The sequence below is a fragment of the Acinonyx jubatus genome, chromosome B1, assembly GCF_027475565.1.
Source record: "Acinonyx jubatus isolate Ajub_Pintada_27869175 chromosome B1, VMU_Ajub_asm_v1.0, whole genome shotgun sequence".
NCBI classification, from domain to species: domain Eukaryota; kingdom Metazoa; phylum Chordata; class Mammalia; order Carnivora; family Felidae; genus Acinonyx; species Acinonyx jubatus.
In genome coordinates this window covers 76,378,912-76,393,030 of record NC_069382.1, presented here as the reverse complement: position 1 = coordinate 76,393,030, position 14,119 = coordinate 76,378,912, and the positions used below count along the sequence as shown (strand labels likewise).

The following is a 14,119-nucleotide window of genomic DNA, read 5'->3' as shown; positions in this document are numbered from 1 at the left end:
TGGACCTCAGGGCTGGTAGATAGCTGCTGGGCCAATTTCATAAGGCTCAATTTAGAGAAGGTGTGATACCCAATCTGCTGTAAAAGGAAAACTGCCCTAGGAGATGGGGTGTAACTATTTGAGTAACAGCAAGTTAACAGAGTTTCAGGGACATTGTCATGTCACCCACATTTCTGCCAAATGAAGGAAAACATTCATTTTCTTCTCAAGCCCTAATCAGCAAATAACCTGGTATCTTTGCTTTATTTTTCCATTAAAGTAGGAAAAGAAAAGACTCTCTTTATTGCTATAATAGGTAAGATAGTACAGGACCCAGAAGCAGATAGACAAAGAACACAAAAGGCCTAAAGAAGGGAAAGGTCAAGTAGAACTTTAGGATCACTGAAAAGAAATAAGCAATTCTCAGAGTGCTGAGTAATTTATGGGAAAAATCTTGCCAGTAATTTCAGAGAAAACAAACCTCCTTAAGGAGCACTGTTGATAAAGTCTTGGTACACAAGCAGAAAAGAAGGGTTGTCTATAACTAATAATAAGGGCTGAAATACAAATAAACAACAACCCAAAGTAGATAGGTATGGGAAAAGAATAGTGCAGGAAACACCAAGAAGATTTGGATAGTATATGAAGAAAAAATCAGGATGGGTCCATGGCAGATTGTATTTTCCAAAGAGGAACACCACCACAGAGTCCATCCCCCATTCTCCATTTATAATGACATTGACAATCCTTCCATCAAGCAATAGAATCTCTGTCCCCAACCCTTGGACCCAGGTAGACATTTGTGACTGATTTGTTCAACGGAACACAACAGAAGTAAGGCTGTATGACTTCTAAGTCTAGATTATAAAAATTCTCTATTCTTTTACCTTCTTCTCTTGGACGCTTGCTCTGTACATCCAGACACCTTGATATGAGGAGGCCAAAAGGAAGCCTCTGGAAAGGCCCGTAAGAGGGGACCCATGCAGAGAAGAACTGAATCCCCAGGTACTCATCCTTCACCACGCTCCAGCTGATAGCCAACATCCAATTGCCAGCCATATGAGTGAGCCATTCGTGGAGTGAATCACCCAATGTCCAATTGAGCTGATGCTACATGAAATGGAGATAAACCTTTCCCACTATACGCTGCCCAGACTGCAGATTCTGTGCAAATAAGTGGTGGTTGTTTTAAGCCACTAAGTTTGCCAGGGAGGAATGGGCAACAAATAACCAAAGCAAGACCAGGAAGGAAGGGGATTATTTACCTAGCCAAAGCTGAGTTTCCACAGGTCCTTTGGAAGGAAGAATTGAAAGTTTCTATCAGTACTGCATTTTGTATAATAATACAAATATGACAAATATGTGATTTCTATAATTTATTGTCTCCTTAATGGTGTATGTGTAGAGATTTCTCACTTCATTATATAGGTTTAGGTGTTATTAATAATTCTCTTGGCAGTTTTTATTAACTTTCAAATTAAACTTTAAGTATTATTGTAGTTCACTATACAGAATGTTCAGCTTCAAATACTAGTAGTGGTTATAAGCTGTTGCCCGAAAAGGGGTACAGCACATAAACAATACTCTACAAAATGTGATTTACTCAGGCTACTTTTTAATTAGGTGAATAACATGCTATAGTTATAAAGATCGTCATGTGGGAAAAAGAACGCTTCCTGAAATATTTTCCCCAAATCTGAGTGGTAAATTTATAAAAAGTATAATCCAGACTCTCTGTGTAACAATAGAAAACATAAGGATCCATTAAGTGTGTGTTTGTAAAATATACATAGCACATAATTTTTTCATTTAACAGTACTCCAGCAAAGATTTTAGAGAAACTGGCTGCCAACATAAGACTAGACATAGAAGGGGCGCCTGGGTGGCTTGGTCGGTTAAGCGTCCGACTTCGCCTCAGGTCATGATCTCACGGTCCGTGAGTTCGAGCCCCGCATCGGGCTCTGTGCTGACAGCTCAGAGCCTGGAGCCTGTTTCAGATTCTTTGTCTCCCTCTCTCTCTGCCCCTCCCCTGTTCATGCTCTGTCTCTCTGTCTCAAAAATAAAAAAATAAACGTTAAAAAAAAATTAAAAAAAAAAAGACAAGACATAGAAGATACAGAGGTGAACAAAACACATTGGTCCCTGATGAGATACTAAGATGGTAAGTATATATATGTGTGATATACTTATATAAGTATACACACACACACATATGTGTATATGTGTGTGTGTGTGTGTGTGTGTGTGTGTGTGTGTGTGTGTGTGTATCAGAATGTTGAGAGGTATAGAAAATAAATTGAAGTAGGTAAAAGAGATAGCAGGCCAAGGTGGGATGGGGGTGGGTAAGCATGGTTGCTATTTTATATAGGATGCTCAGGAAAACCCTCCTGATGCACTAGCATTTAAGCAAAAAGTAAATCAGATAGCTACCTGGAAGAAGCACATTTCATGTTAAGCGAACAGCGAATGGAAACCCCATGAGATGAGAACAATCTTAGTGCATTCAGAGGACTTGAAGACACGATCAGGCTGCCACAGAGCAAGCAAAGTGCTAGTGGAATGATAAGCAGTACTGGGAATAGGAAACAGGTTGTGGAGGGACATGGAATATTATAGAGACACTGGAAAGGTTTTAGCTTTTGTTGAGTGATTATAATTAGATATAGATACAGATATAGATATAGATATAGATATAGATATAGATATAGATATAGATATAGATATAGATATATATCATGAACTGAATGCTTGGGTCTCCCTGAAAATTAATACATCGCAGCCCTAATTTGGAGATGGAGCTTTGAGGAAGTAGTTAGCATTAGATAAGGTTAGGAGGGCAGAGCTCTTATGATGGAATTACTAGTCTTATAAGAAAAGCAAGAGATAAATTTCTCTTTCTCTGAACTCATGTACCAAGAAAAGGCCATGTGAGGACTCAGCAAGAAGGCAGCTGTCTACAAGCCAGGAAGAGAACCCTCACCAAAACTCAACCCTCCTGGCACTCTGATCATGAACTTCTGGACTCCAAAACTGTGAAAATAGATCTCTGTTGTTTAGGCACCAAATCTGTGCTATTTAGTGATGGCAGCTTGGACTAAGACAATATGGCTATTGCCACAGTGACATATAGGACAACTACAATGTCAATCGGCTCAAAAAAAAATTAACATTTATTTATCTTTGAGACACAGAGAGAGAGAGACAGAGCATGAGCAGAGGAGGGGTAGAGAGAGAAGGAGACACAGGATCTGAAACAGGCTACAGGCAGTGAGCTGTCAGGACAGAGCCCAGCACAGGGCTTGAACCCATCAACTGTGAGATCATGACCTGAGCCGAAGTCGGGTCCTTAACCGATTGAGCAACCCAGGTGCCCTCAATGTCAACCGGTTTTAAGTCAAGACTGAAATTCAATTTTCTTTCAAAATATCCTCCTCTTCATTCTCCTCTCAATTCCCCTGTCCACTTCTACTAGCTTTTGGGTAACAACGGTGCTAATTGCATAGTTCTCTGTGTGAGATCGCCTAGTGATTGGTTTCAGTCACAACTTTTCCAGTTGTATTTCTAAAATGCAATTTTTCTGAAATATGAGCAAAAACATGAACTTTGGGAAGTATGCCTCTCTGTTGACTGAAATGTCTTTTGTTAAAGTCTTTTGCAAACTGTGTCACAAAAATTAAAATAAAAGGTCTTCTCTAATATGCATATTACAGTTATATTGGCACGGTTTTATAGATTGCTCTGGCTCTAAGAGGAAAACAATATTCTTTTTAATTTTTTAAAATGTTTTATTTATTTTTGAGAGAGAGAGAGAGAGAGAGAGAGAGAGAGGATGAGCTGGGCAGGGGCAGAGAGAGGGAGACAGAATCCGCAAAGCAGACTTCAGGCTCTGAGCTGTCAGCACATAGGCTTGAACCTGTGAATCACGAGATCATGACCTGAGCCGAAGTACAATGCCCAACAGACTGAGCCACCCAGGTGCCCCAAAACACTATTCTTCTATTCGAATGAGAGATTCTTGTCCATTATATGGAAATTCTTCTGCCTATAGTTATTTATTTATTTGTTTGCTTACTAATTAATTAATTATCCTTTGGTTAAAATAGATGGGGTTTCTGACTGTTCTTTTCAGGCTTTAGCTATCTGATTTCATATAGAATCGACTATTAGGCAGAGTTGAATTTAGCCTGCCAGCACAGGCTCTCATGAGTAGATGACTGTTTTTAGCTTCTCCTGGCCACATTTCATGTTCAGGTAGTTTCTCCTGAGCTCTTTAGAAGTTATTTGTCGTTATTACTATGCTGGTTTTCTCCACATTTCTGTTTTCGTGTTTTGCAGGAGTGCTCAGATAATTTGCCACATAATGGCAAATCTTTTAAGAGACTGAGACTCCTTTCCTTTCCTGGAGCACCTCTATTTCTCATTTCCTTCATCTTTGTCCCTGTCCCTTGTGCCACTTATCTTAGCACTTCCTCCTCCCCTCCTCCCCCTCGTCGTCCTCCTCCTCCTCTTTCCCCTCCCTCTGTCACACCACCCTTCCTCCTCCTCTTCAGTCCTGTCCAGCATTTGTATTCAGGCTCCCTGGCTCAAGTTTTTTCTAGATCTCTAAGGGATTTTCACCAAGTTTCTGCACAATGGGTGGGACTGTTTATCATTTCTCAGTCAAGACTCTTTCTGGGAGAAGAAATAATTACCTTCTTGGCATTTATCTCCAGTAAACAAACACACAAGAAACAAGCAAACCAACAAGCCCTAGCACTGGGGGGCTTTCTCCTCCCTGTCTTTAAGACTTATCTAGTGGTAATGGACCAGACATCACAATGGGCAGAAATGGTGCTTTGGACCCCCGCTTTTTTTTTTTTATGTTTATTTGTTTATTTTGAGAGAGAGTGCTTATGTGTGAGTGGGGGAGGGGGGGAGGGAGAGAGAGAGAGAGAGAGAGAGAGAGAGAGAGAGAGAGAGAGAGAGAGAATACCAAGCAGGCTACTTGCTGTCAGTGCAGAGTCCAACACAGGGCTCGAACTCACAAACCACGAGATCATGCCTGAGCCAAAATCAAGAGTCGGTTGCTTAACAGACTGAGCCTCCCAGGTGCCCCTTGGATCTCTGCTCTTTCACTCTTAACTATGAGGATAGGTTCTGTAAGAAATCTGCAGTGTCTTCAAACTCAAAGGGCAGGGATTTTATGCATTATCATCTGGGCTCACAATAGAATTCTAAGAATGACATAACATATCATTTGGGGGAAAAATGAACTTCTCTTATAAAGAACGTGGCTCACCTTATGCAGCACTTCCTCCACAGATAGAAATGTGGTATTTATGTCCTAGGGAAAACAAGGCCACAAAAATAAAGTGAATTCACAATATTGTAGGGATTCAAAAAATACATTTTTTCCAACTTTGTTTAGATTCTCCATCTTTCACGGCAGCTTTGGTTTTTATGCTTATGAGTCATAGTAAGAAAATTTCAAAACAAAGCTGACAAGATTTATGGAAATTTCATTCCATTATTTTTAAAGGAAACACTTTCATTGGAGGAAGGTAGGCATTCATCCCTCTCATATGTCACTACCTCGATTGCATTGGGCACCATAGGAAAAATGTTCATCTGGTTGTTTACAGAGAAGCAAGTAATCCTGTTAAGTTTAGACTAGAAAATTTTAAAGAGTCATATCATTCTGAACTTTAGAGTCAAAGATCTGGCTTTATATCGTGTTCCCTGTGTAGCCACAGACAACTTACTTAAGCTCGTTTAGACTGAGCTTTCCTATCTAGAAAAACCAAAATATCTGTGCCTACCTCTTAGGGTTGTTGTAAGAATTAAAGGAGGCAATGACACATAAAGCACATTTAGCAGCACATCTGGCACACAGTAAATGCTCAGTAAATACTAGATAATATTATTAGAATTGTAACTGTTATGGTCATTTTGCAGTTCTATTTTCTGTGACTCATTCATAGTATACTAGTATACTTTGCTCTATTACTAACTGGAAACCTCAGTCAATTCACTTGTTTTCCTCATCCTTCATTCATAGCCTTCTAAATGAGATTTCCTTTACATTTAGTGGGTTATAATAGCTACTTAACCCTCAATAAGTTATTTTAGATCAGCATTTTGTTGTCCAAATGATAACATTCAACAATAGAGGTTCTGTGACATGCTAGTTCTACGGTCTAATTTAGCAAAGAAACTCCAGGGTGCCATGGTTCTGCTCCTTTTCCATTGCCACACAAACATATTCTCTGTGATTACTGTTGATGATATCCAGAATCTGTATTCAATGAATACACAATGACAGTAACTCATAATATACAACCTCTTATAACTCATAGTTTTGACCTTAGTAATTTCCAAATAAAAATAATTGTTTAGTTTTTGGGGAAGAGAGAGAGAGAAAGAGAGAGAGCTTGAGCGGGGGAGAGGCAGACAGACAGGGAGAGAAGGAATCTTAACCAGACCCCACGCCCATTGCAGAGCCCATGTGGGCTCAATCTCACGACCCTGAGATCATGACCTGAGCCTAAATCAGGAGTCAGACACTTAAGTGACTGAGCTACCCAGGCACCCCCCAAAACTGTCTTTCTATCTCTGTCCCTTCTAATAATTAAGACCTTCATGTATGTAAGTTTTTAATGAAATCCAGTTGTTAGTATTCTGCTAACTAGAAATTAATTATGAACATATTTTTCCTTATTCTTAAGATAATGAAACTGAGACTGAATTTGACTGAGTTTAAAAGTGTCTTGAAAAAAAAAAAGTATCTTGACCAAACAAAAATCAGAAAGTAGTAACAGGTGAAACCAGGATTCAACATTGGTCTGTCAAATACAAAGGAACTGGCTTTAACCATCACACATGACTATACAGTATATGGATCACTGCTAAGGAAGATTTTTTAGGCAGCCATTATAGGCAAAGTTATTCCCCAAAATGAACAATACCAAACTGTGGTGTATGTGGTATTGCTTTCCTTTTCCCATGCATTATTCAGGTGGTTGTTGACCCATAGGGGCTACACCTGTTACTCTACAGACAGCTTACAAATCTTACAGTATAAATAATAGAAGAGCTTGATGGATTCTTGTGAATTTACACACCATGCCAAGTTTCCAGCAACCTCACTCTACCAGTTTCTGTGTTAGTTGACACAGGGTGGAATATTTACACTGCTGATTTCTTGGAGAGGTAATAAGAGCTGTGTGGCAATAAAGGATCATTTATCTCATCTATTGGCTGGAACTTACATTCTAAAAATGTAAGCTAGATGCATTCTTAAAAAATAATCTTCAAATCATCCCAGCTGCGTCTGATATACGGAGAAACCACAGGAGGTTGTATGTGTTCGAGTGGCTGCAGATATTTGCTGGGGGTGTTTTTATGCATGTGTGTGCAAGGCTCCAGAGCAAATGCAGTTTGTCTTCCAAAAATGGCATTTTACAGCTTTACATGAACTTGGTGTGCATTGAGGCATCTTTTGTGCTTCATGTTTAGTATTTAGATACAGAAATACTGAAAGATGTGATGCAGTTATTTATAAATGACTGATTTGCTAAAATAATTTTGGATGCACACAAGAAATACTGCCTTCTCTAAATTGTGTCAGATTTTCACTATCTTCAGATTACACTTGCAGAGCACAGTCTCAATAGCTTCTCTACACACACACACGGGTACACATAAATACATGTATAACTCTTGGGATCCTTGGTTAAGCAGTAGAGAGTAGTGATTTGGCTCTCCTGCAGTAGAGCTTCTTTGCTGAACATTTCAGATCCTAGCCCTTGGGTGTCCCATTCTTAGAATTCCTTCCCAGAGCAGTTCAAACTTCTTGATGTGGTGCTAGTTGGAACACGCCAGACTTAGTGCATGATTAAAATGAGATGGTCCAAATCTGTTATTGTCAATTACTGATAATATCATCAAGACAAGTCTTTGTTTAGAACTTTGGAACTTTTATCTGATGCATCAAGATGAACTGATAGAATTGTGATAAATTTATCTCTACTAATTCATTAAATAATACTCATGTGCTATATTCATATTTTGATGATTTCTTACTGAAGTTTAAATGAATGTATTTATTTACATCAGAAAAAAATGTATAACATGGTCTTCCCCACTTGGATTTGCCAATGAAAATGCCCCACCCAAAATCATTCCTTTCTGTAATTTTCTATCTCAGCTCCATTTTTATTTACTTCATAACATTCATTCATCACACTTTGTAATTATTTATCTGTTTTATATCAGCTTCATAGAGCACAGATCTTGGCTATTTTTTTTTACCAACAGATCAAGCACTCTGAGTGGCAAATGAAGTCCTTCTTTAAATATTTATTGAATGAATGGGGCACCTGGGTGGCTCAGTCGGTTAAGCATCTGACTTTCAGCTCAGGTCATGATCCCACTGTTCGTGGGTTTGGGCACCGTGTTGGGCTCTGTGCTGACAGCTTGGAGCCTGGAGCCTGCTTCAGATTCTGTGTCTGCCTCTCTCTCTGTCCCTCCCCTGCTCACACTGTCTTCTCTCTCAAAAATGAATAAACATTAAAACAATTTTTTAAAATATTTATTGAATGAGTGAAGTAATTAAATAAAAGACAGGTATTAATAACTTAAGTAGTCATCTTTTTAGCTTTATAAAATACTTTTTGAGAGGGCAAAAAGGACGCTGACTCTAGAATATTTAAAAATACTTTTCTACAGACAACCAAACTGAGAATGGTAGACTTTGGGTGGAAATATTAAGAAAAGGAGGAAGGGAGTCTGAGTAAGTACAGGCATTACATTTGCTTTAATCTAGCCTTAGTATATTAAGTTAAAATTCCATGGTGAGTTGGGGACAGGATAATCTTAATGTTAAAAAAAAAAAAGGCAGTTTTGCCAAATTTAGGCCAGACTCTAGAACAACTATGAACAATAGCAAAATCCTTGATCCGATACTGGCCTTGAGTTGTTTTCTCCTCTGTGAATCTTGTCCTCTCATAGCATCTTGAGATTCTAAGCAGGTCTCAGTCACCTAGGTAAGTACTAATGAAAGAATCAAAGTGGTGCCTTTTGGTTGTCACATCTAGGCTATTGACTTCAGAGTCAATACTAATGAAAAACAGGTGGAAAGAAAGCTACTGGGCAAAGTGAACTATACTAATCTTACTCAAGACAAATGTGAGCCTGCTCATCATGCAAGTAAATGGCCATCTTACATGTATTTATGTAAAAGGATATTTAAGGTTCTTTGTGTGTGTGTGTGTGTGTGTGTGTGTGTGTGTGTGTGTGTGTGTATTTTTGCAAACAATGTAGATAGATGGACAGACTGACAGAAACAGGTATCAAATACTTTAAATTTACCAATATATCACAGTATTATTTATGCTAAACAATTAGGCACAAAGTGATTTTTCAAGAATCTGAAAATGGCTCAGTGACTTATGACACACCTCATGATAGAATATTTTTATAGAAGGATCTCATTTCCCTCAATCCTCAGGCTCCCACACTCACTTCAGAGATGGCGTTCCATCATTTCCACCCTTTGGTGTATAAGAGAACCTCTGCCCCACCTCTCCATGTGTTATTATTCAAGATTGAAAGAGTTGCTAAACTTACTGGTAAATGGCTGATCTTCATCAGTTCACATTTTCACTAGCATGGAATTACTTTACCTCACAAGTGGGGACACAGACTTTTAGGCTTTTATTTCATTCTTTACCTTTTCCTTGGGCTGTCCTCCTTGGGATCTGAAAGGAAGTTTGTGGGATCCTTACTATTTTTCCATGTGAAAGCATAGGACCCAGGTCCTGCATTTCAGAATATATGTCTTAAAATCTTAAAGGACAGTGCTCTCTTTAGCAGCACACACCCGAAAATTGAAACAATACAGAGATTAGCATGGCCCCTGCATAAGGATGACATGCAAAGTCGTGAAGTGTTCCATGTTTGGGGGTGGACTAGATAAAGATTAAGAATATACTTATCATGATGAGCACTGGGTCATGCATAAAACGTTGAGTCATACGGTACACCTGAAACTAATACGACACTGTATGTTAATTATACTTTAATCTAATTTTATTTTTCTACATTTTTTAATGTTTACTTATTCTTGACAGATATAGACAGAACGTGAGTGGGGGAGGGACAGAGAGAGAGGGAGACACAGAATGTGAAGCAGGCTCCAGGCTCTGAGCTGTCAGCACAGAGCCTGATGCGGGGCTCGAACTCACGAGATATGAGATCATGACCTGAGCCGAAGCCGGATGCTTAACTTACTGGGCCACCCAGGCACCCCAACTTTAATTTTAAAAATCTGATAGAACAAATTCTCCCTGTTAATTTCTTCATTTTTAAGGTTGTAGTTATTTGTGGACTTCTATTTTTCAAACAACTTTTTAAGTAACTTTATTGTGTTCCTCAAATATCTAAGTGAATCTTAATTGGTTTGTGCAATAAATTTATAGAAAAATAGACATAGTATTGTCATCTGTATAACATCAAGAACTTTTAACCACAACCATGGGATGTTTCTCTATTTGTCTTTTATTAGAGTACTAATTTTTCCCAAGGAGAGTATGAGGCAATTATAGTAAATAGGAAGATTTAGTATGGCTTGTTTGTTAGGATTCTTCTTGGGGCATCTTTGTCTTCAGAGATAAGGATGCTCCTTTTCTCTGGCATAGGAAGGGCACCTCTTACCTGAGAATTTTATGATCTGTTTCAATAGAGAAAGATTGGGGGGAAGATCAGAGTGACCTTTCTGCTTCTGCCATTTTCTCAAACTCCTTCAGCTTAAAATATTCAATATGCCAAAGTGCCATATTTGGGGTTAGCATGTCCTGAACTCCATCAAGTAAAAAGGGAAATCCTCAAATATTAATTATATATATGCTTCAAGAATGCTATAGTTCAGTTCTGAAAGATTTTCAAAATGAAGAGAAATACAATATTCTCTGCAAATAATTTCTATTTTCTGGTTCAAATCTAATGATTTTCAAAGTATATCTTTTACTTAGAGTTGCACCAGTAGAAAACTGAGGGAAAAAAAGTATTGATAATGAGCAAAAAATTAGTAATATAATTCAATTTACTAGGAAAGTGACTCTAAGGAAAACAAAGCAATCTATATCAGACTGATCACAAAGAATAAACCCCATGTGTTTCATGCTTAATTCTTTAGGACCTAAATTTTGATTATTGAAGATTCTCATAGAAAACATTATATGATGAGAGAAAGAAAGAAAAAAAAACAAGAGACTTTCCTTTTCACTCTCTTCCTTCCTATCCACTCTCCCAAACAATACGTGATAGCTGAGTCTTGCCAGTATAATTCTACTTAATCATTTTTATGAGAATTAAGTTGCCAAGTTTTTCATCAAACATCAACTACATATTGGAGAAATACAGACTTTGCGTCACATTTTATTTAGTGTTCTACTAAAAAAAAAAAGATTAAATAAAGACTGAATTTATACATGTAAAGCAAATGGAAGAAATGGGGTTATTTTTCTGATAGTCTGTGCTGACATTAAATTTAACCTTGTGGAGAAAATAAAATTTAACCTTGGGGATACCTGGAATGAAGTATTTTATGATGGAAAGTAATTGAGAAATTAGCCCCAATTTTTCACTTCACTTAGAGTAAATAATACCTATTTCATTTCAAGCCAAAAAAAAAAAAAAAAAAGAAAGGTTTTATGCTAAAGAAAAAAAAAACTACAGAAGAAAATAAACACAAGCACATTAGGAGTTGGGGAACTTATTCACAGTTATTTTTTAAAAGGGCTTGTTGGAAAACACTTACAAATTTGGATCACAATCTCCATTGAGTAACATAGTTCTATAGCTAGATCACTGTTATCTGTGATTCTAATCTGGGATAACCTGACAGTGTAACCATGCCTAAGAGATCTCTTTTGTTCAACAGCATTTTGTTAACCAGCTGTCTTTTTGAGGTAGAAAACTGAATTTGTTAATATAAATAACACACAGGGAGGATATGAACAGTCAAAACAGTGTAAAAGGCCTCAATCTAATTGTTATCTTCCTGTCATCCTGGGTGGGTTCCCTGAGAGACAATACTCAGGAGCGCAGAGGGAAAACTCTTTACAGGATATTTTACCCTTACAATTTATAGTAAGTTGTTTTTTGACAGTTGTTTTTGACAGGAGGGCTTTGCCCCTCCTCTTCTAAGGAATCACGCAAAGAATGTGTGAGCCTAGGAGTCTAAGGCAGTATTTTTCTTAAACTGATGATGAACACAGCCGAAACTGAAACCCAAGGTCACAGATAATGGAAAACACACCATAGGCATTTTCATTGCCTTTATGTTTTTAATGATGTCTTCATTGTCTCTTATTGGGTTTTTGTTTTGTTTTCTTTTTACAGTCGCTTATGTTTCCTGCTCTTTGCGGATTGCTTTCAGGCTGGCATTATAGCACTTCCATAAAATATCTTAACGGCCCCCTGCAGGGCTTCTGTAGCGAAGGGTCTGCTAATGTTTCCATTATGACCCTTGTCTCAGAGATCTTTACATCACAGTCATCTTAATTTGCATTAGACCATGGGGAACATGTCACATAGGTCAGTCTTGGGAGCGATATTTTTTCGTACACTTGAAAAAAATGATGGTATAAATTCCCCAGCAGTTGTATAGCTCTGGAGCACTGAATCTAGTTACAGTAGCATTTACTGGGGTTTTAGCTGAGTAACTTCCATAAAAGTTAATTGAAATTATCTGAATGAAGCCTCAGGTGATGCTTTGGAAATAGAGACTAACCTTGTAATTGCCTTGTTCTCCTTTCACCTTCTTCTCTTGTCTTAAATAAGTAGTGCTGCAGCTGATTGAGCTAGAATGTCATCTTATAGATGAAGGTGGAATGACCTATTAATTAAAAACAAATTGTATCTTAGTTTAATAAAGGCTTCCAATATAAATATAAGACATTGTTTTGAAATGTCAGAGTGACCTAGGATAGTGATAATAGAAAGATGCAAATGCCCAAGGCAATGAGCTCTCGGGGAACAGATGCTCTGTCCCGGTAAGGGGGTGTCACACTTGTGGAATCAAAGAGAATTAAATACCACTTTGCGAAATGCTTGTGATCTATTTTCTTGTTATAAAATGTGATGAGTATTCCAAACATTTTATTTAAATCCTGAGTCAAAGAGTCAAGAAAAAAATAATCAAGAAATGAATAGAAAAATATAAGGGAAAGATTCTAGTAATACCCAAATATGTAGATTGTTTAAAAACTTTTAGACATTTGGCATTCATTTAGTCTTTAAATCTTTATAACAATCTTTTGAATCATGCAAGAGATTCCCATTTTCAAGATAAGTAAACAGATTATTGACAGACAGCGTGTATTTTTCAGACAGACCTGGACTTAAATTCTTCCTTACCATTTACTAAGTGAAAGTTCGGGACAAGTTACTCAATTTCATCAATTATGAACTTGCACATGGGCAATGTAGTGTTACTGTTACAGGACTGTTGGGGGCCAATGAGATTCATACATTATCTTCACACAATCCTAGCACAAAGAAGGCACTTAACTGTTCTTTCTCGTACTTTTTTTCTTTGAGAAGATGCGGACTTACTTAACAACACAGATGGTTAATAGCAAAGACAAAATTAAAATATGAGTGGTTTGACTTTTGACCTGATTTTGTTATACTCTATACCTTGTTCTTCGATAATTAAAGTTAATTCACCAAATATTCTCACATAATTTTATTTTAATTTACTCATTTTCTAATCGAATTAGAAGGGATTGTATTTGAAGAAGCATGATATGGAACAAAGTATTTTATGAATAACAGAACAATATATGATCGCAAGGAAGAAAATTTCTTTACTTCCAAATGAAGCCGGAAAAACACAAGGGAAATCAGAAAATTTTGTACTGTCTGCTAGAAATCATGAAACAAAATGTGTAGCATCTACCACAGGGTCCTACAGAAAACTAAAATCTGGAATGTGAAAATTGAAGGAGATAAAGTTAACCTATATATGTAATAACAAATTGTGACCTTTCATTCCTGTTATCTAGATCACTCTCTAGTGAGTTATTTTACAGAGTATCTCACAGGATGTGTTCTGGGGAAATGCTCAAATTACAGTGTAATTATATGTCTCCATTTG

General features: G+C 37.5%; 1 protein-coding gene and 1 non-coding gene across 3 annotated transcripts in view; one reads left to right on the top strand and one right to left on the bottom strand.

Annotated features, from left to right (window-relative positions):
- IQCM (IQ motif containing M) overlaps nucleotides 1-14,119 on the bottom strand; it is a 648,904-nt gene that overhangs the window by 14,273 nt on the left and 620,512 nt on the right. For both annotated transcript variants that reach the window (XM_053216880.1, XM_053216879.1), the window contains exons 17-18: nucleotides 12,752-12,856; nucleotides 5,258-5,302 (exon numbers count right to left, since the gene is read on the bottom strand). The gene's annotated coding sequence lies outside the window, so the exon portion shown is untranslated. The remainder of the gene's footprint in view (nucleotides 1-5,257; nucleotides 5,303-12,751; nucleotides 12,857-14,119) is intronic.
- Nucleotides 9,816-9,919, top strand: LOC113603158 (U6 spliceosomal RNA). Its single transcript, XR_003424699.1, has one exon. It is a non-coding gene; the product is annotated as a U6 spliceosomal RNA (small nuclear RNA).